Source organism: Rhinoderma darwinii, chromosome 3, assembly GCF_050947455.1.
Source record: "Rhinoderma darwinii isolate aRhiDar2 chromosome 3, aRhiDar2.hap1, whole genome shotgun sequence".
In the NCBI taxonomy this organism is placed as follows: domain Eukaryota; kingdom Metazoa; phylum Chordata; class Amphibia; order Anura; family Rhinodermatidae; genus Rhinoderma; species Rhinoderma darwinii.
The window spans coordinates 414,677,053-414,703,520 of record NC_134689.1 but is presented as its reverse complement, the minus strand read 5'-3'; the positions used below and the strand labels follow the sequence as shown (position 1 = coordinate 414,703,520).

The 26,468-nt window shown below is 39.0% G+C and overlaps 15 non-coding genes across 15 annotated transcripts; 7 read left to right on the top strand and 8 right to left on the bottom strand.

Annotated features, from left to right (window-relative positions):
• Positions 1–19,395: 19,395 nt before the first annotated feature.
• TRNAE-UUC (transfer RNA glutamic acid (anticodon UUC)) lies at positions 19,396–19,467 on the bottom strand. The gene has a single exon. It is a non-coding gene; the product is annotated as a tRNA-Glu (tRNA).
• Positions 19,468–20,121: 654 nt separating this feature from the next.
• On the bottom strand, positions 20,122–20,193 carry TRNAE-UUC (transfer RNA glutamic acid (anticodon UUC)). The gene has a single exon. It is a non-coding gene; the product is annotated as a tRNA-Glu (tRNA).
• A 654-nt stretch (positions 20,194–20,847) lies between these two features.
• TRNAE-UUC (transfer RNA glutamic acid (anticodon UUC)) lies at positions 20,848–20,919 on the bottom strand. Its single transcript has one exon. It is a non-coding gene; the product is annotated as a tRNA-Glu (tRNA).
• A 111-nt stretch (positions 20,920–21,030) lies between these two features.
• Positions 21,031–21,103, top strand: TRNAM-CAU (transfer RNA methionine (anticodon CAU)). The gene has a single exon. It is a non-coding gene; the product is annotated as a tRNA-Met (tRNA).
• Positions 21,104–21,572: 469 nt separating this feature from the next.
• TRNAE-UUC (transfer RNA glutamic acid (anticodon UUC)) lies at positions 21,573–21,644 on the bottom strand. Its single transcript has one exon. It is a non-coding gene; the product is annotated as a tRNA-Glu (tRNA).
• Positions 21,645–21,755: 111 nt separating this feature from the next.
• On the top strand, positions 21,756–21,828 carry TRNAM-CAU (transfer RNA methionine (anticodon CAU)). The gene has a single exon. It is a non-coding gene; the product is annotated as a tRNA-Met (tRNA).
• Positions 21,829–23,178: 1,350 nt separating this feature from the next.
• TRNAM-CAU (transfer RNA methionine (anticodon CAU)) lies at positions 23,179–23,251 on the top strand. The gene has a single exon. It is a non-coding gene; the product is annotated as a tRNA-Met (tRNA).
• A 469-nt stretch (positions 23,252–23,720) lies between these two features.
• TRNAE-UUC (transfer RNA glutamic acid (anticodon UUC)) lies at positions 23,721–23,792 on the bottom strand. The gene has a single exon. It is a non-coding gene; the product is annotated as a tRNA-Glu (tRNA).
• A 111-nt stretch (positions 23,793–23,903) lies between these two features.
• TRNAM-CAU (transfer RNA methionine (anticodon CAU)) lies at positions 23,904–23,976 on the top strand. Its single transcript has one exon. It is a non-coding gene; the product is annotated as a tRNA-Met (tRNA).
• A 469-nt stretch (positions 23,977–24,445) lies between these two features.
• Positions 24,446–24,517, bottom strand: TRNAE-UUC (transfer RNA glutamic acid (anticodon UUC)). Its single transcript has one exon. It is a non-coding gene; the product is annotated as a tRNA-Glu (tRNA).
• Positions 24,518–24,628: 111 nt separating this feature from the next.
• Positions 24,629–24,701, top strand: TRNAM-CAU (transfer RNA methionine (anticodon CAU)). Its single transcript has one exon. It is a non-coding gene; the product is annotated as a tRNA-Met (tRNA).
• Positions 24,702–25,170: 469 nt separating this feature from the next.
• TRNAE-UUC (transfer RNA glutamic acid (anticodon UUC)) lies at positions 25,171–25,242 on the bottom strand. Its single transcript has one exon. It is a non-coding gene; the product is annotated as a tRNA-Glu (tRNA).
• Positions 25,243–25,353: 111 nt separating this feature from the next.
• Positions 25,354–25,426, top strand: TRNAM-CAU (transfer RNA methionine (anticodon CAU)). The gene has a single exon. It is a non-coding gene; the product is annotated as a tRNA-Met (tRNA).
• A 469-nt stretch (positions 25,427–25,895) lies between these two features.
• On the bottom strand, positions 25,896–25,967 carry TRNAE-UUC (transfer RNA glutamic acid (anticodon UUC)). Its single transcript has one exon. It is a non-coding gene; the product is annotated as a tRNA-Glu (tRNA).
• A 111-nt stretch (positions 25,968–26,078) lies between these two features.
• TRNAM-CAU (transfer RNA methionine (anticodon CAU)) lies at positions 26,079–26,151 on the top strand. Its single transcript has one exon. It is a non-coding gene; the product is annotated as a tRNA-Met (tRNA).
• The last annotated feature ends 317 nt before the right edge of the window (positions 26,152–26,468 follow it).

The window sequence follows — 26,468 nt, the reverse complement described above, 5'->3', positions numbered from 1 at the left end:
AGTGGGAAAACCCTCATCTCCACTATAAAAGTGGAATTACATAGTAAGTTCACTGAGACTGACCTCATAGTGCGGGAATTCCGGAAATACTACTCTGAGCTATATAACCATAAAAAAAATCTGCCCCGAATAGCCAGGTTTCACACACAGAAGCTATAAGTAACTACTTACATTCCATAGATGCCCCTTCCTTGACTGAAGAGGAGCAATCAGCATTGCTTGCTCCGTTTACGCTACAGGAACTGGACAAAATATTAGGGACCATACCAAATGGGAAAAGCCCTGGACCAGATGGGCTCCCAATCATTTATTATAAAAAATGTAAACAAACCTTGTTGCCATTGTGCCATTTAAACAAACCCTGTGCTAACCATTACACCATGGAACCATCTATAAGAAATATGAGTGTGAGTATTTCTACTAAGGATACAGTGAGTGTAAGAAGGTGAAATAGTGCTAACCACCTGATCTTAGCTGTTACAGTGGGAGGTCAGCTGTCAATCACAGCTGCCCTTCCACAATGATTGTGCTTGCACGGGTTCTGCACGATGACCATGATGTACAATTATTTTCTATTGCGGTTACATGACAAGAGCTACAACCCCATAGTTCTACTGAATCACAGTTAGATGAAATGCACAGTAAGCATAACATTATAAAGGCAGATCCTATTAACACAAATGAGGATAGTATTCTCTTACAAACTAAATATGGAGAAGAAAGGGGCTTGAGCATAGAAGCGGCACATGAGGTTTAACATTGAAAAATGTAAGGAAAGGCAATTGCGAAGGAAACATACCTTTACAAACTAAATAAGAAAACACTGGGTAAAACTGACAAGAAAAATGATAATCAATGCGATTCAGTTTTAGTTGATAGAAAACTTAACTGTAGTAATCAGTGTCAGGCAGCTGCTGCCAAGGCAAAAAAAAAAGTGAAATAAATTCCATGTGGAAAACCAACAATGTTGATCCTACTAATAGAGAAAACCCTTTGAGCTGAAAGTAGAGACAGCATTTTCATCACATGCCAAGAAAACAGACTTTTAGTTGTTTATATGCTGTCAATTATATTAGCGGATGTACAAGACGTTGGAATACTCCAACATCTTGTTAAAATATGTGTATGGCAGGCAACAATCACTATCAGTACAATACATCAGTGATAAAGGGTCACATTCATAAAGAAGTATACATTTGGATAGGTTTCACCAAGCGTTGAACTTGGATTGCTGGATTAAAAGCCCAGAGTGCTAACCATTACACCATGGAACCATCTACAAAGATACAAGTGTGAGTAAGAAGGTGAAATAGTGCAAATGACCTGATCTTAGCTGTTAGGGTATGTGCACACACACTAATTACGTCCGTAATTGACGGACGTATTTTAGCCGCAAGTACCGGACCGAACAAAGTGCAGGGAGCCGGGCTCCTAGCATCATACTTATGTACGATGCTAGGAGTCCCTGCCTCGCTGCAGGACAACTTTCCTGTACTGTAATCATGTTTCCCATGAAAACAGACTTTTAGTTGTTTATATGCTGTCAATTATATTGGCGGATGTACAATACGTTGGAATACTCCAACATCTTGTTAAAATATGTGTATGGCAGGCAACAATCACTATCAGTACAATACATCAGTGATAAAGTATCACAATCGTAAAGAAGTATAAATTGGGCTAGGTTCCACCAAGCGTTGAACTCAGATTGCTGTATTCAAAGCCCAGAGTGCTAACCATTACATGGAACCATCTACAAAGATATGAGTGTGAGTATTTATACTAAGGATACAGTGAGTGTAAGAATGTGAAATAGTGCAAATCACCTGATCTTAGCTGTTACAGTGGGAGGTCGGCTGTCAATCACAGCTGCCCTTCCACTAGGATTGTGCATGCACAGTTTCTGCATGATCACCATGATGTACAATTATTTTCTGTTGCGGTTACATGACAAGAGCTACAACCCCATAGTTCTACTGAATCACAGTTAGATGAATTGCACAGTAAGCTTAACATTTTAAATGTAGATCCTAAATAGTGTAAAGTAATTAACAAAAAGGAGGATAGTATTCTCTTACAAAATAAATATGGATAAGAAAGGGGCTTGAGCATAGAAGCGGCACATGAGGTTTAACATTAAAAAAATGTAAGGTTATGTGTTTGCAAAGGAAATATACCATTACCAACTACATAAGAAAACACTGGGTAAGACTGACAAGAAAAATGATAATCAATGAGATTCAATTTTAGTTGATAGAAAACTTAACTGTAGTAACCAGTGTCAGGCAGCTGCTGCCAAGGCAAAGAAAAAAAGTTAAATAATATTCATGTGGAAAACCAACAATGTTGATCCTGCTAATTTCCAAGGTCTCTTTATAGAGAAAACCCTTTGAGCTGAAAGTAGAGACAGCATTTTCATCACATGCCATGAAAACAGACTTTTAGTTGTCTATATGCTGTTAATTATATTGGCGGATGTACAATACGTTGGAATACTTCAACATCTTGTTAAAATATGTGTATGGCAGGCAACAATCACTATCAGTACAATACATCAGATATAAAAGATCACATTCGTAAAGAAGTATAAATTGGATTGCTGGATTCAAAGCCCAGAGTGCTAACCATCACAACATGGAACCATCTACAAAAATACAAGTGTAGGTATTTCTACTATGCATACAGTAAGTGTAAGAAGGTGAAATAGTGCAAATCACCTGATCTTAGCTGTTACAGTGGGAGGTATTATTAATTAGATCAATTTTATTAATTTTATCCCAAATTGGTATACTAATATTAGTTACACCTGGGATATATAACAATGCTTCCGTTTAATACGCCTCATGTGTCAAATACCAACCCGAAGTGGGTTTTTAGCATCTGTTTAGTGTCATTAACAAATTTTTCCACATTTTTGTTCGTTTTAAATCTATTTAACATACATGTTTTATTTATTCAATTCTTATATATTGGATTAATTAATTCGTTTTTGCTGTCTCAGCAGGATTTCGTTCTTTTTGTAGGAGTTTCCCTTGTCTCCTCCCTGTTTCCCCCCTGTGATTGGCCCTTGGTTTAACACTGACATGTATATATATATATGATGTTTTTCTAGATGTTCATGGCCTGATGAAGACACAAGTCCTGCGTCAAAACGCGTAGCCACCTGTAATTATTCATTTAATAAAAACCTCGACTGGTATAGCAGCGCCTCCATTGGTCACTTTTTTTTTTTCCTCATTCTCTTACCTCATCACCAGCGGTGAATTCCCATTCAACGGCTCTTGGACCTTGGCAGCAGCTACACCTTCGATCTGGCTTACACACCTTGGGTGTGTCTCCTGTGCACGCATCTCTGCAGTGTTGCTCTGTATGGAGATCGCCCTAAACCTTGCAACAGCGTTGTGCCTGGTCAGCATAACCCGTCTAGGTGAATGCATTTCCCTAGTATCATTTCTCCCATGACCCTTGGATAATAGCACTATGTGGCGCCGTGTACTTTTTCTCTTCGTATAGTTCTACAATCGGGGTGTGGCAGATCCCCAGTGAGCCACCTTCCCGTTATCGAGGGATCCTCTGCAAGTTGTATCTGAGATCTTCTCGTCACAGGCAGCCTACACATATTGTGTTATCATCGACACTCATCGCTTTTTTCATTCATACATTGCATTGGAAATTCACCTTGCCGTTTTATTTACAAGGGATTACCGTTGTGGTCTTCGTTTCTGTTTTTCCATAATGTTGGACTTTGTTACTGAAAGAAACGTTCCCGGGAGCATTTAATATCTAGTTCCATCGGTGTGGATATTTTGGACGATTCTCCTCCAATAGTGAGTAATGGTTTCTCGATTGAAAAAACAAAGGAAATGACTGACTTGTACCTCACACTTGAAAATAATTTGAAAGATGAAGCATTTCAAAATATTGATTGTCATTTTTTGGAAATGTATATTATTGAGAATATTGCACCTAGGGGTTTGAGAATATTATTTGATACCCCTTACCAAAATGATCCACAATTTAGTCACAATTGGCTAGACCATGCAAAAAACTGCTCAATGGGCATCCTAAAATTATTACTTGCCAAGAGACAGATCAGTTGTAATTTGCTGACTTCCAAAATAGCACTAATTTGTGAACAACTCAAAGCTTATTTTGAACATCCTGATTTTATTAGCCTTGAGTCATCAACTAAAAATAGATTAAACGCCTTTGAAAAGGATTTAATTACCAGAAAAACAAAAAAAACTGAAAAGGGATAGACAGGATTACCTATCAAATACATCAGGGGACTGGAGGTCCGTAAAGTCCTTCCAAACTGTACAAACACCATTAGATACTACTGCTAATAAGGTTCATTCCAGACATGTTGACACCAACGCAAAGTTGGGAGCACAGATTAAAAATAGCACCTTTTATAAAAATAGAGGTCCTGTGCTTGGAGTTATTAAAACCATATCCACGTCCATCCCAGTTAAAGCTGCCAATAATTTGGTACCTTTGACTCCCACTGCAATTGCCAACCAGGTCATTTTAGTTCCTAAACACATACCCACTAACACCAATTTCCCTTTAGGTTCCATTCCAGTACATGCATTTAAATCTACAGGTCTCCAAGCTCATTTAAAACTTCTCAATCTCATACCCGATACTCCTCCCTCGTCACCTATGCAATCCCCTCTGTTCAATGATTCCATTGATTTTTCAGTTACAACACACATTCCCTCAACCTTATTAGAATTATCCCTACATGAAACACAGTCGATCAATGACAGTTCGAATCAATTATATATACCACCCACCATCCACCCCAATGAACAGTCACAATTTATGGATAACACCCTGTCCACGGTTTCTTTTTTAGGGCTTCCCCCACATATTGCGGTACCTCCGGTCACTCCCATTTCTCATTCAGAGGAATTTCTTCTACCTTACCTAAAGAGCCCCAAATCTCAGGCAATAACAGCCTTTTTCCCAAAAATTCAAAAAATGTAAACAAAAAGAAAGCTAGAAATAGACATAGAGGATGTAGAGGTGGGAAAAATAGACGCACCAAACCAGTTCAAATTCCCAAAGAAACACAGACCAAAACAATAAAATTATTCAATCTTTCCAACTATATTCTTAAGGATAATGAAAATGCTCTCTTATCCAAGGGGTTGTCCTTTTGCCCCACCTCCATACCTGATGGATTTAACTTATTTATGGATTTGAATAGATTTATTAGGAAATTGACCTTATTTAGACATTTTTCGTTAATACCCAATGTGGTTCCTCTGTCAGTTCCTCCTGGCAATATGTCCTCCTCAGTTGTACCACCACCTGTCCAGGTGGAGGTACACTCCAAATCATCTTTCTATCCTCTACACCATAGAGGTCCTTATTTGGATACATTTTCCACTTTGGTTGGTAACGAATTTAAATCTTTGGAAAAGCCCAATTTAGCAACTGACAATTTCTCTTCTTGTGAAAGAAGGGCATTGAAATCTCTTAAAATAAACAATTTGATTGTGATACGTTCAGCCGACAAAGGAGGGGGTATTGTTATCCAGGACCGTTCTGAATACATCAAAGAGACATATATAATTTTATCAGATGCCTCTTTCTATGAGAAATTGTTGAATAATACTATACCATCTGATCTCGTTGAGTATAATCAGTTTATTGGGTCGGCCTTCACCAAGGGTCTATTATCAAAAAAAGAAAATACGTTTTTATCAGTCCCATTTCCTAACACACCTTTTTTATACCATTTACCGAAAATCCACAAATCCATTTCTTCCCCACCTGGTCGTCCCATCATCTCTGGTATAGGTTCCCTCACGAGCAATCTGTCTCACTTCATAGACTTACACCTCCAGCCCTTTGTCCTTGAGTTACCCTCTTTACTCAAGGATTCATCACACCTCATCAGAGACCTTAATGATTTTAATTGTAGTCATAATTTTAGCAAAGTGAGTTTTCTCACAGCAGATGTATCTGCATTATATTCCAACATCCCACATACTTTGGGAATTCAAGCCATCTCCCACTATTTATCTTCAGATGTCCGCATACCAAATGAACAAATTAATTTTTTAACACAATGTATTAATTTCATTTTACAACACAACACTTTTATGTTTGATAACAAATATTACCGGCAAACCAAAGGATGCGCAATGGGTTCTAGATTTGCTCCCTCTTATGCAAACCTGTATATGGGCATGTTTGAGAAAAATCATATATTGTGTGAGCATCCATTTAGTGAAAACATACTTTTTTACAAACGTTTTATTGACGACTTGTTTTTCATTTGGAGAGGTGATGAGGCCTCTGCCTCCTCCTTCATTGAATTTTTAAACACAAATTCTTATGGTTTGAATTTTACGTATACATATTCTGAGGAACAAATAGATTTTTTGGATCTGACTATTAGTAGAAATGGTGATACATTCACAACAAAAACACACTTCAAATCAGTGGATGTTAATAGCTATCTAGACTTCACCAGTGCCCACTATCCCCCGTGGCTCCGAAATGTCCCTTTTGGACAGTTTCGGAGAATTAGAAAAAATTGCTCCAATCCAAATGATTTTAAAAATGAATGCCAGATTTTAAGGAATAGATTTAGGGAGAAGCATTTCCCGTTTAGTTTAATTGAAGGAGCACAATCTAAAGCAACTCAAATGACTCAAGAAGAGTGTATAAAAGTAGTGGAGATCAAGAAAGCTGATCAGTCTGATTATAAATATAATTTTATTACGTCTTTCAACACTGGTAATAGATCTGCAAACACTGGCATATTCTTTGCAATGATCCGGTTCTTAAGGGGTCACTTCCTCCTTTACCGAAGGTCACTTTTAGAAGATCCAAAACCCTCAAGAATTTATTAGCCCCAAGTAAATTACAGAATAAAGACACTCCATACATTCCGAGACTACAACCACCTATTCTAGGCTCATTTCGTTGTGGACAACCTAGATGTATGTGTTGTCCCAATATCACGCATAAAGCAACAAATTTTATTTCTATAGTAACATCAGAATCATTTCATATTAAGAGTTTTTTAAACTGTGGCAGTGAATATGTAATTTACCTTCTACAATGTACTGGCAAGTTACAATATATAGGACGGACTACTCAAACCCTACGTAATAGGATTAACAACCATAGGTCAAATATCAGCAGAGGTTTTTCTAAACAAAGCGTATCCAGACATTGCTCATATAGACATAATTGTAATTTTGATTGTATAAGCATCACTCCGATTGAACAAACACCAATAGATTCTTATGCTTGAAACAGCATGAGAACTATTGGATATATAAATTGTGTACACTGCACCCTGAAGGCTTGAATGACATTATTGAGTCCTCTCTAGATTAGGTCCAAATTCAAATTGTCCAGCTCCCCATCATACACTCAGCCATTGTATTAACGGGGTTTGGTATTGGTCTCCTATTAACGTATTATCCTTTTTTTCTAAAGTTATCCAGTCTATATAGATTCACCACAATAAATTAAAATTTATATCTCAAAATCAGAATTTATATCCGATCTTAATTGATCAAATATTTCGCTGTTCTTTTACAAATAGGATAATTGTTTCACATTTTTTCCTTCAAGCACGGGAATGCTATTTTTATTTGCCACAATATATATTTGGATTTTTGTTATAAAGTTTCTACGTATATATTTTAATTCAATTGGAAATTATAGTATCTAATCATTTCACATGTTATTCAATTCTTGATATAATTCTGCCGTCTTTGTTTTTATGGTGAGTTTAGATCGCGTTTACGATCAATTATATATATACACTTTTAAACCAATTTGTTATGAATTGATCTTTATAAGTCAATTTTTTATGAATTGACTTCCATTTTTTACCAAATATAGGTTTTATAATGGTCTATTAGATTTCGCCGGGCTTATTCAACTTTCGCAACTTTCTTGGCATCATGTATGAACAGATTGTTTCATGCATATTTGCTGTGTCAATCAGTGTATTTTTATATTTTTATATAGTACAAATTGCTTTCCAATTTAATATAGTTCCCACACACCTATTCGATATGACAGGTGTTGTTATGACAACCAAAACGCCACTACTTTTTTCCTCATAGCGTACTCTTGTATTCTGGTCCCTTATGATCGATTTAATGTTTATACCCTAAGGATTTTTATTTAGAATCATCAGATCAAATTATTATATGATTTTTTCGTTCACAATAGATTGAGCAAGCTATGACTCTTTTTCTTATAGCATATCTATTGGTTGCTATTTGCCGGTTTTTTCCTCTAACTGTTAATTAGATTTTATTGCCTTTTCTGTCAATGAATTAATAATGTTTTTAATATTATTAATTAGATCAATTTTATTAATTTTATCCCAAATTGGTATACTAATATTAGTTACACCTGGGATATATAACAATGCTTCCGTTTAATACGCCTCATGTGTGAAATACCAACCCGAAGTGGGTTTTTAGCATCTGTTCAGTGTCATTCACAGATTTTTCCACATTTTTGTTCGTTTTAAATCTATTTAACATACATGTTTTATTTATTCAATTCTTAAATATTGGATTAATTAATTCGTTTTTGCTGTCTCAGCAGGATTTCGTTCTTTTTGTAGGAGTTTCCCTTGGCTCCTCCCTGTTTCCCCCTTGTGATTGGCCCTTGGTTTAACACTGACATGTATATATATATATATATATGATGTTTTTCTGGATGTTCATGGCCTGATGAAGACGCAAGTCCTGCGTCGAAACGCGTAGCCACCTGTAATTATTCATTTAATAAAAACCTCAACTGGTATAGCAGCGCCTTCATTGGTCCCTTTTTTTTTTTTTTCCTCATTCTCTTACCTCATCACCAGCGGTGAATTCCCATTCACCGGCTCTTGGACCTTGGCAGCAGCTACACCTTCGATCTGGCTTACACACCTTGGGTGTGTCTCCTGTGCACGCATCTCTGCAGTGTTGCTCTGTATGGAGATCGCCCCAAACCTTGCAACAGCGTTGTGCCTGGTCAGCATAACCCGTCTAGGTGAGTGCATTTCCCTAGTATCATTTCTCCCATGACCCTTGGATGATTGCACTATGTGGCGCCGTGTACTTTTTCTCTTCGTATAGTTCTACAGTGGGAGGTCGGCTGTCAATCACAGCCGCCCTTCCACAATGATTGTGTTTGCACAGTTTCTGCACGATCACCATGATGTACAATTATTTTATGTTGCGGTTACATGACAAGAACTACAACCCCATAGTTCTACTGAATCACAGTTAGATGAATTGCACAGTAAGCTTAACATTTTAAAGGTAGATCCTAAATTGTGTAAAGTAATTAACACAAAGGAGGATAGTATTCTCTTACAAAATAAATATGGAGAAGAAAGGGGCTTGGGGATAGAAGCGGCACATGAGGTTTAACATTGAAAAATGTAAGGTTATGCATTTGCGAAGGAAATATACATTACAAACTACATAAGAAAACACTGGGTAGGGGGGGGGGCGGAGCTAACCTTGCTGTGAGATGATTGCTTGATCCCGGTGCTCCTCACAGAAACACATATTTCTACGGCTGGAGGGCTGATTTTCTTCACGACGATGGTCCGCACGAGCCGTGACAAGTCGAGTGATTCCAGGGCCGGTAAAGCGCAGTCGGAGATGGAGAAGTTCCTCCACAAGAAACATGTCTCCCCGGCCGGGAAAGGCAAGATGGCGCCTGAGAAATCAGGGAGACGACTCAGACGATGAAAGTTCCTGCACGCACTCTGATGCCGGAAGTGGGTCTGCTCCTTTACCTATTACGAGAGCGTTTCTGAAGAAAGCCCTGGCTAGCGCGATGTCCCCAGTCTTAAAGGAATTGTCCTCCATTAAAGCAGACATCCAACACGTGGGGCAGAGAGTGGCAATATTGGAGCACACCCAATCCGCCATTATCCAGCAGGAGGATGCATTACAAAGTGCTGTGTCCTCGCAGTTTTCACATTTGAATCACACTTACCTGCAACTTGAGGATCAGGAGAACCGCAGCAGGCGGAAGAATATCAGGCTGAGGGGCATCCCGGAGACGGTTTCCACGGAGGAGATTTTACCCACGGTTAAGATCATTTTCACTAGCATTTTGGGCCAGGAGAAGGTTATTATTGAACAAGCCCATCGCGCTCTGCGACCCAAGCCGACCCGGGATGAACCCCCTAGAGATGTTATATGTGGCCTGCTTAATTATCTGGATACGGCAGCCATTCTTTCAGACGCGCGAAAGATCCCTGACCTATCGCTTGATGACAACAAGATTCTGGTCTTTCAAGATCTGGCGGCCAGTACCTTGGCCAAGCGACGACTGATGAAGCCCCTGACTGCTGACTGAAGCCCTGAGATTGCGTAAAATACCCATACGCTGGTTGTTCCCGTTTGGCCTGGCTATTCTGAAGGAGGGTCGGCAGATCACCATCAGGACACCGGAGGACCTATCTAAAGCCTGGTCAAAGCTCGGTATGGAAAAGATTGACCGACAGGACTGGATGCCGATACAGCGAGATGATCTTCCGCAAGGGGTCCTCGACCCCCATACTTGGCACAAACCTCAGAAGTTTAAAGTTCCACGCAGCAACAACAGGAGAGGACTGGACCATTCTCCAGATGCTCCCTGAGTTTTTCTAGGTGCCTCATTGATTGGGAATGATCCAGTGTTTCTCCCCCATTATTTGCTGGTGATGGCGTTTTGATTGTTGCTCTGCCATTATGTCGTTTTTGCACAACACTTTGGGGTCAACCATGTGGCTCCCAAGGTGCTTGGTGGCAGTTGCTGCGGGCCGCCCATTGCGACCCAGGGCCACTGCTCCGTCTACTGTATGATATTATATCCATCCTCCTTAAAATGCTTAAGATTTGATGCACGAAGCACGAGCGAAACACGCGTTGGGTCAAGCAGAGGTCCCCCGTCCTGGTCCGGATGTCCCACTTATCTCATATCATGTAGGTGTAGGTACATTGCTCAGTGTGCTATATGTACTCAGGACTGCATTCTAGATTGCTGACTATTCACACTATGCATACGTGTCCATCTGTGCAAATGTATTATGCCTAGCACTTGCTTAAATAGTTTATATATGTGCACTTTAGCTACACTTGGGAGTTGATTGTGACCATATTTTACTATCTGGGGGTCGCTCTGCTTTTTTGTTCTGATTCCATCCCTCTTCGAGGGTTCCTGGTATTTTAATATATTTAATTGTTTGTATGTTGTCTCTGTGTCTAAATTAACTTCAATAAAGACTGTTTATATATTTTTTCAATTATTTGGTCGTGACTTGTTTCTTTTTCTGGGCTTGTTATCTAGTCACTAGGACCACTAGTATATTTTGGGGTATTATTCGGTTTTCTATATTAGACAACATGAAGAAGTTAAGGGATTAAAGGTTGGGGCTGTAGAACACAAAATTGCGGCCTTTGCCGATGACCTTCTCCTTTTTATTACCAACCCGCTGTCGGCCCTACCGTACATACTGACACTGTTCGATGAATTTGGTTTTATCTCCAATTTTAAAATAAATCTTAACAAGTCGGAAGCGCTAAACATTAATGTTTCCCCCCAAATCATTTCACAATTGCAAAGCCATACTCCTTTCAAGTGGCCTTCTAGGGCTATTCAATTCCTTGGGGTTATGATACCCGCTGACCTAGGGGAGCTTTTAAGTCTTAATTATAAAACTCTCTTCACCAAAATCCGGGCGCAGGTGTTATCCTTTAGTTTGCCATTTCTGTTGTGGTTTGGCAGGAAGAACTTACTGGCCACTTACATACTTCCGCAGATCATATATCTATTGTGTGCCTTGCCAATAGCTGTTCCAAAGAGCTATTTTCGGAACTTCAGGACCCTGTTCATCTCCTTTTTATGGAATTTCAAGAGGCCTATACTAGCATATTCTTATCTGATAAAAAAAAAGGAACAAGGGGGCATTTCATTGCCCGACTTTAAAGGATCTGCCAGGCACAGCTTCGGGGTTAACTTCCATAGGTAATCAGTCTTCACCTGAGTCTATTTCTCTGAGACTGACTCCAGCTTCCACCACTCAGGCTGGCAGGCTTAGGAGTTGGAGAGCCTATCGCAGCCTGGCCAGACTCAGCTAGCTCCCGCCCTCTGTCTATTTATACCTGCCTTTCCTGTTCCTCCTTGCTTGTGATTCTTTCCGTGTGGTTTCCTGGCCCAGCTAAAGCTCCTAACTATTTGATCCTGCTCCATACTGACCCTGGCTTTCTGACTACTCTTCTGCTCTGCGTTTGGTACCTCGTGCTCTCCTGGTTTGACTTGGCTCATTCACCACTCTGTTGCTCACTGGTTTGCCGTGGGCAACTGCCCCTTTCCCTTTGCTTTATATTCCCTTGTATGTTTGTCTCGTGCACTTACTGAGCGTAAGGACCGCCGCCCAGTTGTACCCTGTCACCCAGGGCGGGTCGTTGCAAGTAGGCAGGGACAGAGTGGCGGGTAGATTAGGGCTCACTTGTCCGTTTCCCAACCCCTATCATTACACTGACTTGGAAATGTACTTCATAGCTAATCATTTAGCTCGTTGGACGCAACTAGCGGATGGGGGCAACACCTCCTTATCTGTGGTCATGGAAATAACTGTTTTGGGGCCTGACAGGCTCAGTTTACTATGGGTACGGACTGCCCAGAATTCTAAAAGAGGAGATCTGAGCCCCATTACCAGGGGAACGATTGGGGTGTGTCACAAGGCAGAAGCCTTAAACCTCCTTTCTCCTCTTGCTCCCTTGAGCGTCTTGCCCTCCTTTTTAGGTAGACCACCTGATAGAACGGCAGACTTTTGGCGGCGCTTACACGAGTTACGAATATCGGAGCTGAGGAGACCGGAGGGGCCGCCTGATCTGTCCTCTGTTTTTAGGGAGCGGGGATGGGGTCAGCCAAATGTATTACACCTGGCAGATTACACAGCTACTAATACTACATTTAAAGCCCAGTCATCACCTCAACTAGTTGATCCGACTTGGTTAGAAAATTATATACTATTGCCGGCCACCCCGGCTAAAATCTTGTCTAAATTATATAAGGGTATTTTATTGGGGATATCTCCCCAAACGCCCCATTTTGTGAGAACATGGGAGAAGGAATTGGGATTGTCTATCACAATCAGACGTAGAGTTTATACTGAAATCCGCCCAAGGTTTTTCTAAATGTGTGTGCATGCAGGAAAACTCCTTCAAACTTGTTACGCGTTGGTATCGAACTCCAGAATTCCTTTCCTCCAGTGGCTTGTTGTCCGATAGTTCCTGTTGGAGGTGTCATGAGGGATCAGGTTCCTATCTCCACATATGGTGGTCCTGCCACAAATTGACAAGTTTTTGGAGGGGAGTTGAAAATTTAATTAATTCTATTTGTTCTACTGATATTAAGCTGACTGCTGCATTGATATTGCTTTGGATGCCTCAACCTGATTTCTCCCCATCTGCACACAGTCTCCCGACTCATATGATCTCCGCAGCTAAATTGCTGGTCCCACCCTTTGGGGACAATCTAATCCGCCGACGGTAGACCTATTGTTAGACAGGGTACATCAGATTTGTAGACTGGAGGAATTGGCAGCTTGGATAAACCATTAGAGAGATAAATACCTAAAACTAAGGCGTCCCTGGCTGGCCAGAGGTATAGGGGTACATGCTCCAACGTGAATTGGTTGTTCGCTCGACCCTTCCTCTAGATAAATTGTACCCACATTACCTGACTGTTTGTATACTGAGTCTGTTAAATCTAGGGGGGCGGCATATTTAGTATCTTCGGAGTGTAAATCCCTCCTATAACATATTTCTGAACCCACACATCTTGGTACTCTTTCAGGGGAATATAATTTAAAGTAATATTTACACCTGTTATATGCTGTACTATTGCTTATATGACGTGATGCCGGACCTTGCCTTTTCATTGTTATTCACGTGTTATGTTTCTTTGTCTCTGTCGACCCTTGTGTTCTATTGCATGTTGAGTCAGATGATCTTGGGTTTTGCCTGATTTGTGAGGATGTTTTATCCTATGCATTGCCTGTAAGGCAACACCTATAGAAGTTTAAACCCATATAAAACATATGTAATTGCATTTTGTCACAATGCTGTTCTACCTGACTATTGACATGTAGTAAGAGATATGTTCCTTTGTGTGGATTGTTACTGTACTTAATAAAAAGAGATTTTGCACAAAAAAAAGAAAACACTGAGTAAAACTGACAAGAAAAATGATAATCAATAAGATTCAATTTTAGTTGATAGAAAACTTAACTGTAGTAACCAGAGTGCTAACCATTACAAAAATATGAGTGTGAGTATTTCTACTAAGGATACAGTGAGTTCTGCACGATGACCATGATGTACAATTATTTTCTGTTGCGGTTATATGACAAGAGCTACAACCCCATAGTTCTACTGAATCACAGTTAGATGAATTGCACAGTAAGCTTAACATATTTTTAAGGTAGATCCTAAATTGTAGAAAGTAATTAACACAAAGGAGGATAGTATTCTCTTACAAAATAAATATGGAGAAGAAAGGGGCTTGAGCATAGAAGCGGCACATGAGGTTTAACATTGAAAAATGTAAGGTTATGCATTTGCGAAGGAAACATACCTTTACAAACTAAATAAAAAAACACTGGGTAAAACTGACAAGAAAAATGATAATCAATGAGATTCAATTTTAGTTGATAGAAAACTTAACTATAGTAACCAGTGTCCGGCAGCTGCTGCCAAGGCAAAGAATAAAAGTGAAATAATATTCATGTGGAAAACAAATACTGTTGATCCTGCTAATTTCCAAGGTCTCTTTATAGAGAAAACCCTTTGAGCTGAAAGTAGTGACAGCATTTTCATCACATGCAATGAAAACAGACTTTTAGTTGTTTACATGCTGTGAATTATATAGGCGGATGTACAATACGTTGGAATACTCAAACATCTTGTTAAAATATATGTATGGCAGGCAACAATCACTATCAGTACAATACATCTGTGATAAAAGATCACATACGTAAAGAAGTATAAATTGGGCTAGGTTCCACCGAGAGTTGTACTCGGATTGCTGGAATCAAAGCCCAGAGTGCTAACCATTGGTTAAAAAAGGAGGAATGGGTAAACAAAGATAAGTTAGAATTTATGGCCACAAAGAGCACTTTTATCCTATAACGCTCAACCTTTGAAAGTGCAAGACTAGTAAAAAGGATCTTTCCCATACTTGGAGTCATTATTAAGTATAATGAGTCATGGACTAAGAAAAAGTGGGAATAAAGAAAATATATATATATTTTTTCATTTTGCCACTTTAAGCTTGTGTACAAACATCTGTTGGTTGCCTCGTTAGTGCAGTAAGAAGCGTGCCAGTCTCATAATCTGAATGTCGTGAGTTCGATCCTCACACAAGGCACTGTTCAGTGAATTTTTGTCTTCCTCCATTCTCGCAGGCAATCGGGTTTTTCTGCCGAAACGTTTTCAATAAACGAGGAAAGTGTTGTTGATTTCCTTGTCATTTTTGAGTGAGTAGAAGAAATGGGAATGAGTTGAGCTTTAAATCCAAAATAGGTTCTTGCCTAAAAAAACCCAATATGAAAGCAAAGTCCAAATCAGATTGGGTGAAATAGTCTGATGGTTTCTTATTTAATGGCGAAAGTAGTTCATTAAAAAAAGGAAAATGAGCCAAACTGACAGGATAAAGGGGTTGTTGACTTGGAGTGAGAAGAGAGCAATGGGAATTACTTGAATTTTAAAGCTCAAATAGGATCTGGCGAAAAAAGGAGGAATGGGTAAACAAAGAAAAGTTAGACATTTTGGCCACAAAGAGCACTTTTATCCTATAACGCTCGACCTTTGAAAGTGCAAGACTAGTACAAAGGTTCTTTCCCATACTGGGAGTCGTTATTAAGTATAATGAGTCATGGACTAAAAAAAAGTGGGAATAAAGAAAATATATATATATTTTTTCATTTTGCCGCTTTGAGCTTGTCTACAAACATCTGGTGGTTGCCTCGTTAGCGCAGTAGGAAGCGTGTCAGTCTCATAATCTGAAGGTTATGAGTTCGATCCTCATACGAGGCACTGTTCAGTGAGTTTTTGTCTTCCTCCATTCATGCAGGAAATCGGGTTTTTCTGCCGAAACGTTTTTAATATATGAGGAAAGTGTTGTTGATTTCCTTGTCATTTTTGAGTGAGTAGAAGAGATGGGAATAATTTGAGCTTTAAATCCAAAATAGGATCTTGCCTAAAAAGAAACAATATGAAAGCAAAGTCCCAATCAGATTGGGTGAAATAGTCTGATGGTTTCTTATTTATTGGCGAAACTAGTTCATTAAAAAAAGGAAAATGAGCCAAACTGACAGGATAAAGGGGTTGTTAACTTGGAGTGAGAAGGGAACAATAGGAATTACTTGAGTTTTCAAGCTCAAATAGGATCTGGTGAAAAGAGGAGGAATGGGTAAACAAAGATAAGTTAGAATTTATGGCCACAAAGAGCTCTTTGATCCTATAACGCTCAACCTTTGAAAGTGCAAGACTAGTAAAAAGGATTTTTCCCATACTTGGAGTCATTATTAAGTATAATGAGTCATGGACTAAGAAAAAGTGGGAATAAAGAAAATATATATATTTTTTTTCATTTTGCCGCTTTAAGCTTGTGTACAAGCATCTGTTGGTTGCCTCGTTAGTACAGTAAGAAGCGTGTCAGTCTCATAATCTGAATGTCGTGAGTTCGATCCTCACACGAGGAACTGTTCAGTGAATTTTTGTCTTCCTCCATTCTCGCAGGCAATCGGGTTTTTCTGCCGAAACGTTTTCAATAAACGAGGAAAGTGTTGTTGATTTCCTTGTCATTTTTGAGTGAGTAGAAGAAATGGGAATGAGTTGAGCTTTAAATCCAAAATAGGATCTTGCCTAAAAAGAAACAATATGAAATCAAAGTCCCAATCAGATTGGGTGAAATAGTCTGATGGTTTCTTATTTAATGGCGAAACTAGTTCATTAAAAAAAGGAAAATGAGCCAAACTGACAGGATAAAGGGGTTGTTGACTTGGAGTGAGAAGGGAACAATAGGAATTACTTGAGTTTTCAAGCTCAAGTAGGATCTGGTGAAAAGAGGAGGAATGGGTAAACAAAGATAAGTTAGAATTTATGGCCACAAAGAGCACTTTTATCCTATAACGCTAAACCTTTGAAAGTGCAAGACTAGTATACGGTTATTTCCCATACCGGGAGTTAAACCCAGGCCACCTGGGTGAAAACCAGGAATCCTAACCGCTAGACCATATGGGAACAGTTATTAAGGATAATGAGTCATGGACTAAGAAAAAGTGGGAATAAAGAAAATATATATATATTTTTTCATTTTGCCTCTTTGAGCTTGTCTACAAACATCTGATGGTTGCCTCGTTAGTGCAGTAGGAAGCGTGTCAGTCTCATAATCTGAAGGTCGTGAATTTGATCCTTACACAATGCACTGTTCAGTGAGTTTTTGTCTTCCTCCATACATGCAGGCAATCAGGTTTTTCTGCCGAAACGTTTTTAATAAACGAGGAAAGTGTTGTTGATTTCCTTGTCATTTTTGAGTGAGTAGAAGAGATGGGAATGATTTGAGCTTTAAATCCAAAATAGGATCTTGCCTAAAAAGAAACAATATGAAAGCAAAGTCATAATCAGATTGGGTGAAATAGTCTGATGGTTTCTTTATTTATTGACGAAACTAGTTCATTAAAAAAAGGAAAATGAGCCAAACTGACAGGATAAAGGGGTTGTTGACTTGGAGTGAGAAGGGAACAATAGGAATTACTTGAGTTTTCAAGCTCAAATAGGATCTGGTGAAAAGAGGAGGAATGGGTAAACAAAGATAAGTTAGAATTTATGGCCACAAAGAGAACTTTTATCCTATAACGCTCAACCTTTGAAAGAGCAAGACTAGTAAAAGGGTCTTTCCCATACCGGGAGTCGAACCCGGGCAAGCTGGGTGAAAACCAGGAATCCTAACCGCTAGACCATATGGGAGCTGTTATTAAGAATAATGAGTCATGGACTAAGAAAAAGTGGGAATAAAGAAAATATATATATATTTTTTCATTTTACCGCTTTGAGCTTGTCTACAAACATCTGGTGGTTGCCTCGTTAGCGCAGTAGGAAGTTTGTCAGTCTCATAATCTGAAGGTCGTGAGTTAGATCCTCACACAATGCACTGTTCAGTTAGTTTTTGTCTTCCTCCATACATGCAGGCAATCGGGTTTTTCTGCCGAAACGTTTTTAATAAACGAGGAAACTGTTGTTGATTTCCTTGTCATTTTTGAGTGAGTAGAAGAGATGGGAATGATTTGAGCTTTAAATCCAAAATAGGATCTTGCCTAAAAAGAAACAATATGAAAGCAAAGTCATAATCAGATTGGGTGAAATAGTCTGATGGTTTCTTTATTTATTGACGAAACTAGTTCATTAAAAAAAGGATAATGAGCCAAACTGACAGGATAAAGGGGTTGTTGACTTGGAGTGAGAAGGGAACAATAGGAATTACTTGAGTTTTCAAGCTCAAATAGGATCTGGTGAAAAGAGGAGGATTGGGTAAACAAAGATAAGTTCGAATTTATGGCCACAAAGAGCACTTTTATCCTATAACGCTCAACCTTTGAAAGTGCAAGACTAGTAAAAGGTTCTTTCCCATACTGGGAGCCGAAACCGGGCCACCTGGGTAAAAACCAGGAATCCTAACCGCTAGACCATATGGGAGCAGTTATTAAGTATAATGTGTCATGGACTAAGAAAAAGTGGGAATAAAGAAAATATATATATATTTTTTCATTTTGCCGCTTTGAGCTTGTCTACAAACGTCTGGTGGTTGCCTTTTTGGTGCAGTAGGAAACGTGTCAGTCTCATAATCTGAAGGTCGTGAGTTCGGTCCTCACACAAGGCACTGTTCAGTGAGTTTTTGTCTTCCTCCATTCTTACAGGCAATCGGGTTTTACTGCCGAAACGTTTTTAATAAACGAGGAAAGTGTTGTTGATTTCCTTGTAATTTTTGAGTGAGTAGAAGAGATGGGAATGATTTGAGCTTTAAATCCAAAATAGGATCTTGCCTAAAAAGAAACAATATTAAAGCAAAGTCCCAATCAGATTGGGTGAAATAGTCTGATGGTTTCTTATTTATTGGCGAAACTAGTTCATTAAAAAAAGGAAAATTAACCAAACTGACAGGATAAAGGGGTTGTTGACTTGGAGTGAGAAGGGAACAATAGGAATTATTTGAGTTTTCAAGCTCAAATAGGATCTGGTGAAAAGAGGAGGAATGGGTAAACAAAGATAAGTTAGAATTTATGCCACAAAGAGCACTTTTATCCTATAACGCTCAACCTTTGAAAATGCAAGACTAGTAAAAGGTTTTTTCCCATACCAGGAGTCGAACCCGGGCCACCTGGGTGAAAACCAGGAATCCTAACCGCTAGACCATATGGGAGCAGTTATTAAGTAAAATGAGTCATGGACTATGAAAAAGTGGGAATAAAGAAAATATATATATATTTTTTTCATTTTGCCGCTTTGAGCTTGTCTACAAACATCTGGTGGTTGCCTCGTTAGCGCAGTAGGAAGCGTGTCAGTCTCATAATCTGAAGGTCGTGAGTTCGGTCCTCACACGAGGCACTGTTCAGTGAGTTTTTGTCTTCCTCCATTCATGCAGGAAATCGGGTTTTTCTTCCGAAACGTTTTTAATATATGAGGAAAGTGTTGTTGATTTCCTTGTCATTTTTGAGTGAGTAGAAGAGATGGGAATGATTTGAGCTTTAAATCCAAAATAGGATCTTGCCTAAAAAGAAACAATATTAAAGCAAAGTCCCAATCAGATTGGGTGAAATAGTCTGATGGTTTCTTATTTATTGGCGGAACTAGTTCATTAAAAAAAGGAAAATTAGCCAAACTGACAGGATAAAGGGGTTGTTGACTTGGAGTGAGAAGGGAACAATAGGAATTATTTGAGTTTTCAAGCTCAAATAGGATCTGGTGAAAAGAGGAGGAATGGGTAAACAAAGATAAATTAGAATTTATGGCCACAAAGAGCACTTTTATCCTATAACGCTCAACCTTTGAAAGTGCAAGACTAGTAAAAGGTTTTTTCCCATACCAGGAGTCGAACCCGGGCCACCTGGGTGAAAACCAGGAATCCTAACCGCTAGACCATATGGGAGCAGTTATTAAGTAAAATGAGTCATGGACTATGAAAAAGTGGGAATAAAGAAAATATATATATTTTTTTTTCATTTTGCCGCTTTGAGCTTGTTTACAAACATCTGGTGGTTGCCTCGTTAACGCAGTAGGAAGCGTGTCAGTCTAATAATCTGAAGGTCGTGAGTTCGATCCACACACGAGGCACTGTTCAGTGAGTTTTTGTCTTCCTCCATTCATGCAGGAAATCGGGTTTTTCTGCCGAAACGTTTTTAATATATGAGGAAAGTGTTGTTGATTTCCTTGTCATTTTTGAGTGAGTAGAAGAGATGGGAATGATTTGAGCTTTAAATCCAAAATAGGATCTTTCCTAAAAAGAAACAATATTAAAGCAAAGTCCCAATCAGATTGGGTGAAATAGTCTGATGGTTTCTTATTTATTGGCGAAACTAGTTCATTAAAAAAAGGAAAATGAGCCAAACTGACAGGATAAAGGGGTTGTTGACTTGGAGTGAGAAGGGAACAATAGGAATTACTTGAGTTTTCAAGCTCAAATAGGATCTGGTGAAAAGAGGAGGATTGGGTAAACAAAGATAAGTTAGAATTTATGGCCACAAAGAGCACTTTTATCCTATAACGCTCAACCTTTGAAAGTGCAAGACTAGTAAAAGGTTTTTTCCCATACCGGGAGTCGAACCCGGGCCACCTGGGTGAAAACCAAGAATCCTAACCGCTAGACCATATGGGAGCAGTTATTAAGTATAATGAGTCATGGACTAAGAAAAAGTGGGAATAAAGAAAATGTATATATATTTTTTCATTTTGCCGCTTTGAGCTTGTCTACAAACATCTGGTGGTTGCCTCGTTAGCGCAGTAGGAAGCGTGTCAGTCTCATAATCTGAAGGTTGTGAGTTCGATCCTCACACGAGGCACTATTCAGTGAGTTTTTGTCTTCCTCCATTCATGCATGAAATCGGGTTTTTCTGCCGAAACGTTTTTAATATATGAGGAAAGTGTTGTTGATTTCCTTGTCATTTTTGAGTGAGTAGAAGAGATGGGAATGATTTGAGCTTTAAATCCAAAATAGGATCTTGCCTAAAAAGAAACAATATTAAAGCAAAGTCCCAATCAGATTGGGTGAAATAGTCTGATGGTTTCTTATTTATTGGCGGAACTAGTTCATTAAAAAAAGGAAAATTAGCCAAACTGACAGGATAAAGGGGTTGTTGACTTGGAGTGAGAAGGGAACAATAGGAATTATTTGAGTTTTCAAGCTCAAATAGGATCTGGTGAAAAGAGGAGGAATGGGTAAACAAAGATAAGTTAGAATTTATGGCCACAAAGAGCACTTTTATCCTATAACGCTCAACCTTTGAAAGTGCAAGACTAGTAAAAGGTTTTTTCCCATACCGTGAGTCGAACCCGGGCCACCTGGGTGAAAACCAGGAATCCTAACCGCTAGACCATATGGGAGCAGTTATTAAGTATAATGAGTCATGGACTAAGAAAAAGTGGGAATAAAGAAAATGTATATATATTTTTTCATTTTGCCGCTTTGAGCTTGTCTACAAACATCTGGTGGTTGCCTCGTTAGCGCAGTAGGAAGCGTGTCAGTCTCATAATCTGAAGGTTGTGAGTTCGATCCTCACACGAGGCACTGTTCAGTGAGTTTTTGTCTTCCTCCATTCATGCAGGAAATCGGGTTTTTCTGCCGAAACGTTTTTAATATATGAGGAAAGTGTTGTTGATTTCCTTGTCATTTTTGAGTGAGTAGAAGAGATGGGAATGATTTGAGCTTTAAATCCAAAATAGGATCTTGCCTAAAAAGAAACAATATTAAAGCAAAGTCCCAATCAGATTGGGTGAAATAGTCTGATGGTTTCTTATTTATTGGCGGAACTAGTTCATTAAAAAAAGGAAAATTAGCCAAACTGACAGGATAAAGGGGTTGTTGACTTGGAGTGAGAAGGGAACAATAGGAATTATTTGAGTTTTCAAGCTCAAATAGGATCTGGTGAAAAGAGGAGGAATGGGTAAACAAAGATAAGTTAGAATTTATGGCCACAAAGAGCACTTTTATCCTATAACGCTCAACCTTTGAAAGTGCAAGACTAGTAAAAGGTTTTTTCCCATACCGGGAGTCGAACCCGGGCCACCTGGGTGAAAAACAGGAATCCTAACCGCTAGACCATATGGGAGCAGTTATTAAGTATAATGAGTCATGGACTAAGAAAAAGTGGGAATAAAGAAAATGTATATATATTTTTTCATTTTGCCGCTTTGAGCTTGTCTACAAACATCTGGTGGTTGCCTCGTTAGCGCAGTAGGAAGCGTGTCAGTCTCATAATCTGAAGGTCGTGAGTTCGATCCGCACACGAGGCACTGTTCAGTGAGTTTTTGTCTTCCTCCATTCATGCAGGAAATCGGGTTTTTCTGCCGAAACGTTTTTAATATATGAGGAAAGTGTTGTTGATTTCCTTGTCATTTTTGAGTGAGTAGAAGAGATGGGAATGATTTGAGCTTTAAATCCAAAATAGGATCTTGCCTAAAAAGAAACAATATTAAAGCAAAGTCCCAATCAGATTGGGTGAAATAGTCTGATGGTTTCTTATTTATTGGCGAAACTAGTTCATTAAAAAAAGGAAAATTAGCCAAACTGACAGGATAAAGGGGTTGTTGACTTGGAGTGAGAAGGGAACAATAGGAATTATTTGAGTTTTCAAGCTCAAATAGGATCTGGTGAAAAGAGGAGGAATGGGTAAACAAAGATAAGTTAGAATTTATGGCCACATCCTATGAAAGTGCAAGACTAGTAAAAGGTTTTTTCCCATACCGGAAGTCGAACCCAGGGCACCTGGGTGAAAACCAGGAATCCTAACCGCTAGACCATATGGGAGCAGTTATTAAGTATAATGAGTCATGGACTAAGAAAAAGTGGGAATAAAGAAAATGTATATATATTTTTTCATTTTGCCGCTTTGAGCTTGTCTACAAACATCTGGTGGTTGCCTCGTTAGCGCAGTAGGAAGCGTGTCAGTCTCATAATCTGAAGGTTGTGAGTTCGATCCTCACACGAGGCACTGTTCAGTGAGTTTTTGTCTTCCTCCATTCATGCAGGAAATCGGGTTTTTCTGCCGAAACGTTTTTAATATATGAGGAAAGTGTTGTTGATTTCCTTGTCATTTTTGAGTGAGTAGAAGAGATGGGAATGATTTGAGCTTTAAATACAAAATAGGATCTTGCCTAAAAAGAAACAATATTAAAGCAAAGTCCCAATCAGATTGGGTGAAATAGTCTGATGGTTTCTTATTTATTGGCGGAACTAGTTCATTAAAAAAAGGAAAATTAGCCAAACTGACAGGATAAAGGGGTTGTTGACTTGGAGTGAGAAGGGAACAATAGGAATTATTTGAGTTTTCAAGCTCAAATAGGATCTGGTGAAAAGAGGAGGAATGGGTAAACAAAGATAAGTTAGAATTTATGGCCACAAAGAGCACTTTTATCCTATAACGCTCAACCTTTGAAAGTGCAAGACTAGTAAAAGGTTTTTTCCCATACCGGGAGTCGAACCCAGGCCACCTGGTTGAAAACCAGGAATCCTAACCGCTAGACCATATGGGAGCAGTTATTAAGTATAATGAGTCATGGACTAAGAAAAAGTGGGAATAAAGAAAATGTATATATATTTTTTCATTTTTCCGCTTTGAGCTTGTCTACAAACATCTGGTGGTTGCCTCGTTAGCGCAGTAGGAAGCGTGTCAGTCTCATAATCTGAAGGTTGTGAGTTCGATCCTCACACGAGGCACTGTTCAGTGAGTTTTTGTCTTCCTCCATTCATGCAGGAAATCGGGTTTTTCTGCCGAAACGTTTTTAATATATGAGGAAAGTGTTGTTGATTTCCTTGTCATTTTTGAGTGAGTAGAAGAGATGGGAATGATTTGAGCTTTAAATCCAAAATAGGATCTTGCCTAAAAAGAAACAATATTAAAGCAAAGTCCCAATCAGATTGGGTGAAATAGTCTGATGGTTTCTTATTTATTGGCGAAACTAGTTCATTAAAAAAAGGAAAATTAGCCAAACTGACAGGATAAAGGGGTTGTTGACTTGGAGTGAGAAGGGAACAATAGGAATTATTTGAGTTTTCAAGCTCAAATAGGATCTGGTGAAAAGAGGAGGAATGGGTAAACAAAGATAAGTTAGAATTTATGGCCACAAAGAGCACTTTTATCCTATAACGCTCAACCTTTGAAAGTGCAAGACTAGTAAAAGGTTTTTTCCCATACCGGGAGTCGAACCCGGGCCACCTGGGTGAAAACCAGGAATCCTAACCGCTAGACCATATGGGAGCAGTTATTAAGTATAATGAGTCATGGACTAAGAAAAAGTGGGAATAAAGAAAATGTATATATATTTTTTCATTTTGCCGCTTTGAGCTTGTCTACAAACATCTGGTGGTTGCCTCGTTAGCGCAGTAGGAAGCGTGTCAGTCTCATAATCTGAAGGTTGTGAGTTCGATCCTCACACGAGGCACTGTTCAGTGAGTTTTTGTCTTCCTCCATTCATGCAGGAAATCGGGTTTTTCTGCCGAAACGTTTTTAATATATGAGGAAAGTGTTGTTGATTTCCTTGTCATTTTTGAGTGAGTAGAAGAGATGGGAATGATTTGAGCTTTAAATCCAAAATAGGATCTTGCCTAAAAAGAAACAATATTAAAGCAAAGTCCCAATCAGATTGGGTGAAATAGTCTGATGGTTTCTTATTTATTGGCGGAACTAGTTCATTAAAAAAAGGAAAATTAGCCAAACTGACAGGATAAAGGGGTTGTTGACTTGGAGTGAGAAGGGAACAATAGGAATTATTTGAGTTTTCAAGCTCAAATAGGATCTGGTGAAAAGAGGAGGAATGGGTAAACAAAGATAAGTTAGAATTTATGGCCACAAAGAGCACTTTTATCCTATAACGCTCAACCTTTGAAAGTGCAAGACTAGTAAAAGGTTTTTTCCCATACCGGGTGTCGAACCCGGGCCACCTGGGTGAAAACCAGGAATCCTAACCGCTAGACCATATGGGAGCAGTTATTAAGTATAATGAGTCATGGACTAAGAAAAAGTGGGAATAAAGAAAATGTATATATATTTTTTCATTTTGCCGCTTTGAGCTTGTCTACAAACATCTGGTGGTTGCCTCGTTAGCGCAGTAGGAAGCGTGTCAGTCTCATAATCTGAAGGTCGTGAGTTCGATCCTCACACGAGGCACTGTTCAGTGAGTTTTTGTCTTCCTCCATTCATGCAGGAAATCAGGTTTTTCTGCCGAAACGTTTTTAATATATGAGGAAAGTGTTGTTGATTTCCTTGTCATTTTTGAGTGAGTAGAAGAGATGGGAATGATTTGAGCTTTAAATCCAAAATAGGATCTTGCCTAAAAAGAAACAATATTAAAGCAAAGTCCCAATCAGATTGGGTGAAATAGTCTGATGGTTTCTTATTTATTGGCGGAACTAGTTCATTAAAAAAAGGAAAATTAGCCAAACTGACAGGATAAAGGGGTTGTTGACTTGGAGTGAGAAGGGAAAAATAGGAATTATTTGAGTTTTCAAGCTCAAATAGGATCTGGTGAAAAGAGGAGGAATGGGTAAACAAAGATAAGTTAGAATTTATGGCCACAAAGAGCACTTTTATCCTATAACGCTCAACCTTTGAAAGTGCAAGACTAGTAAAAGGTTTTTTCCCATACCGGGAGTCGAACCCGGGCCACCTGGGTGAAAACCAGGAATCCTAACCGCTAGACCATATGGGAGCAGTTATTAAGTATAATGAGTCATGGACTAAGAAAAAGTGGGAATAAAGAAAATGTATATATATTTTTTCATTTTGCCGCTTTGAGCTTGTCTACAAACATCTGGTGGCTGCCTCGTTAGCGCAGTAGGAAGCGTGTCAGTCTCATAATCTGAAGGTCGTGAGTTCAATCCTCACACGAGGCACTGTTCAGTGAGTTTTTGTCTTCCTCCATTCATGCAGGAAATCAGGTTTTTCTGCCGAAACGTTTTTAATATATGAGGAAAGTGTTGTTGATTTCCTTGTCATTTTTGAGTGAGTAGAAGAGATGGGAATGATTTGAGCTTTAAATCCAAAATAGGATCTTGCCTAAAAAGAAACAATATTAAAGCAAAGTCCCAATCAGATTGGGTGAAATAGTCTGATGGTTTCTTATTTATTGGCGGAACTAGTTCATTAAAAAAAGGAAAATTAGCCAAACTGACAGGATAAAGGGGTTGTTGACTTGGAGTGAGAAGGGAAA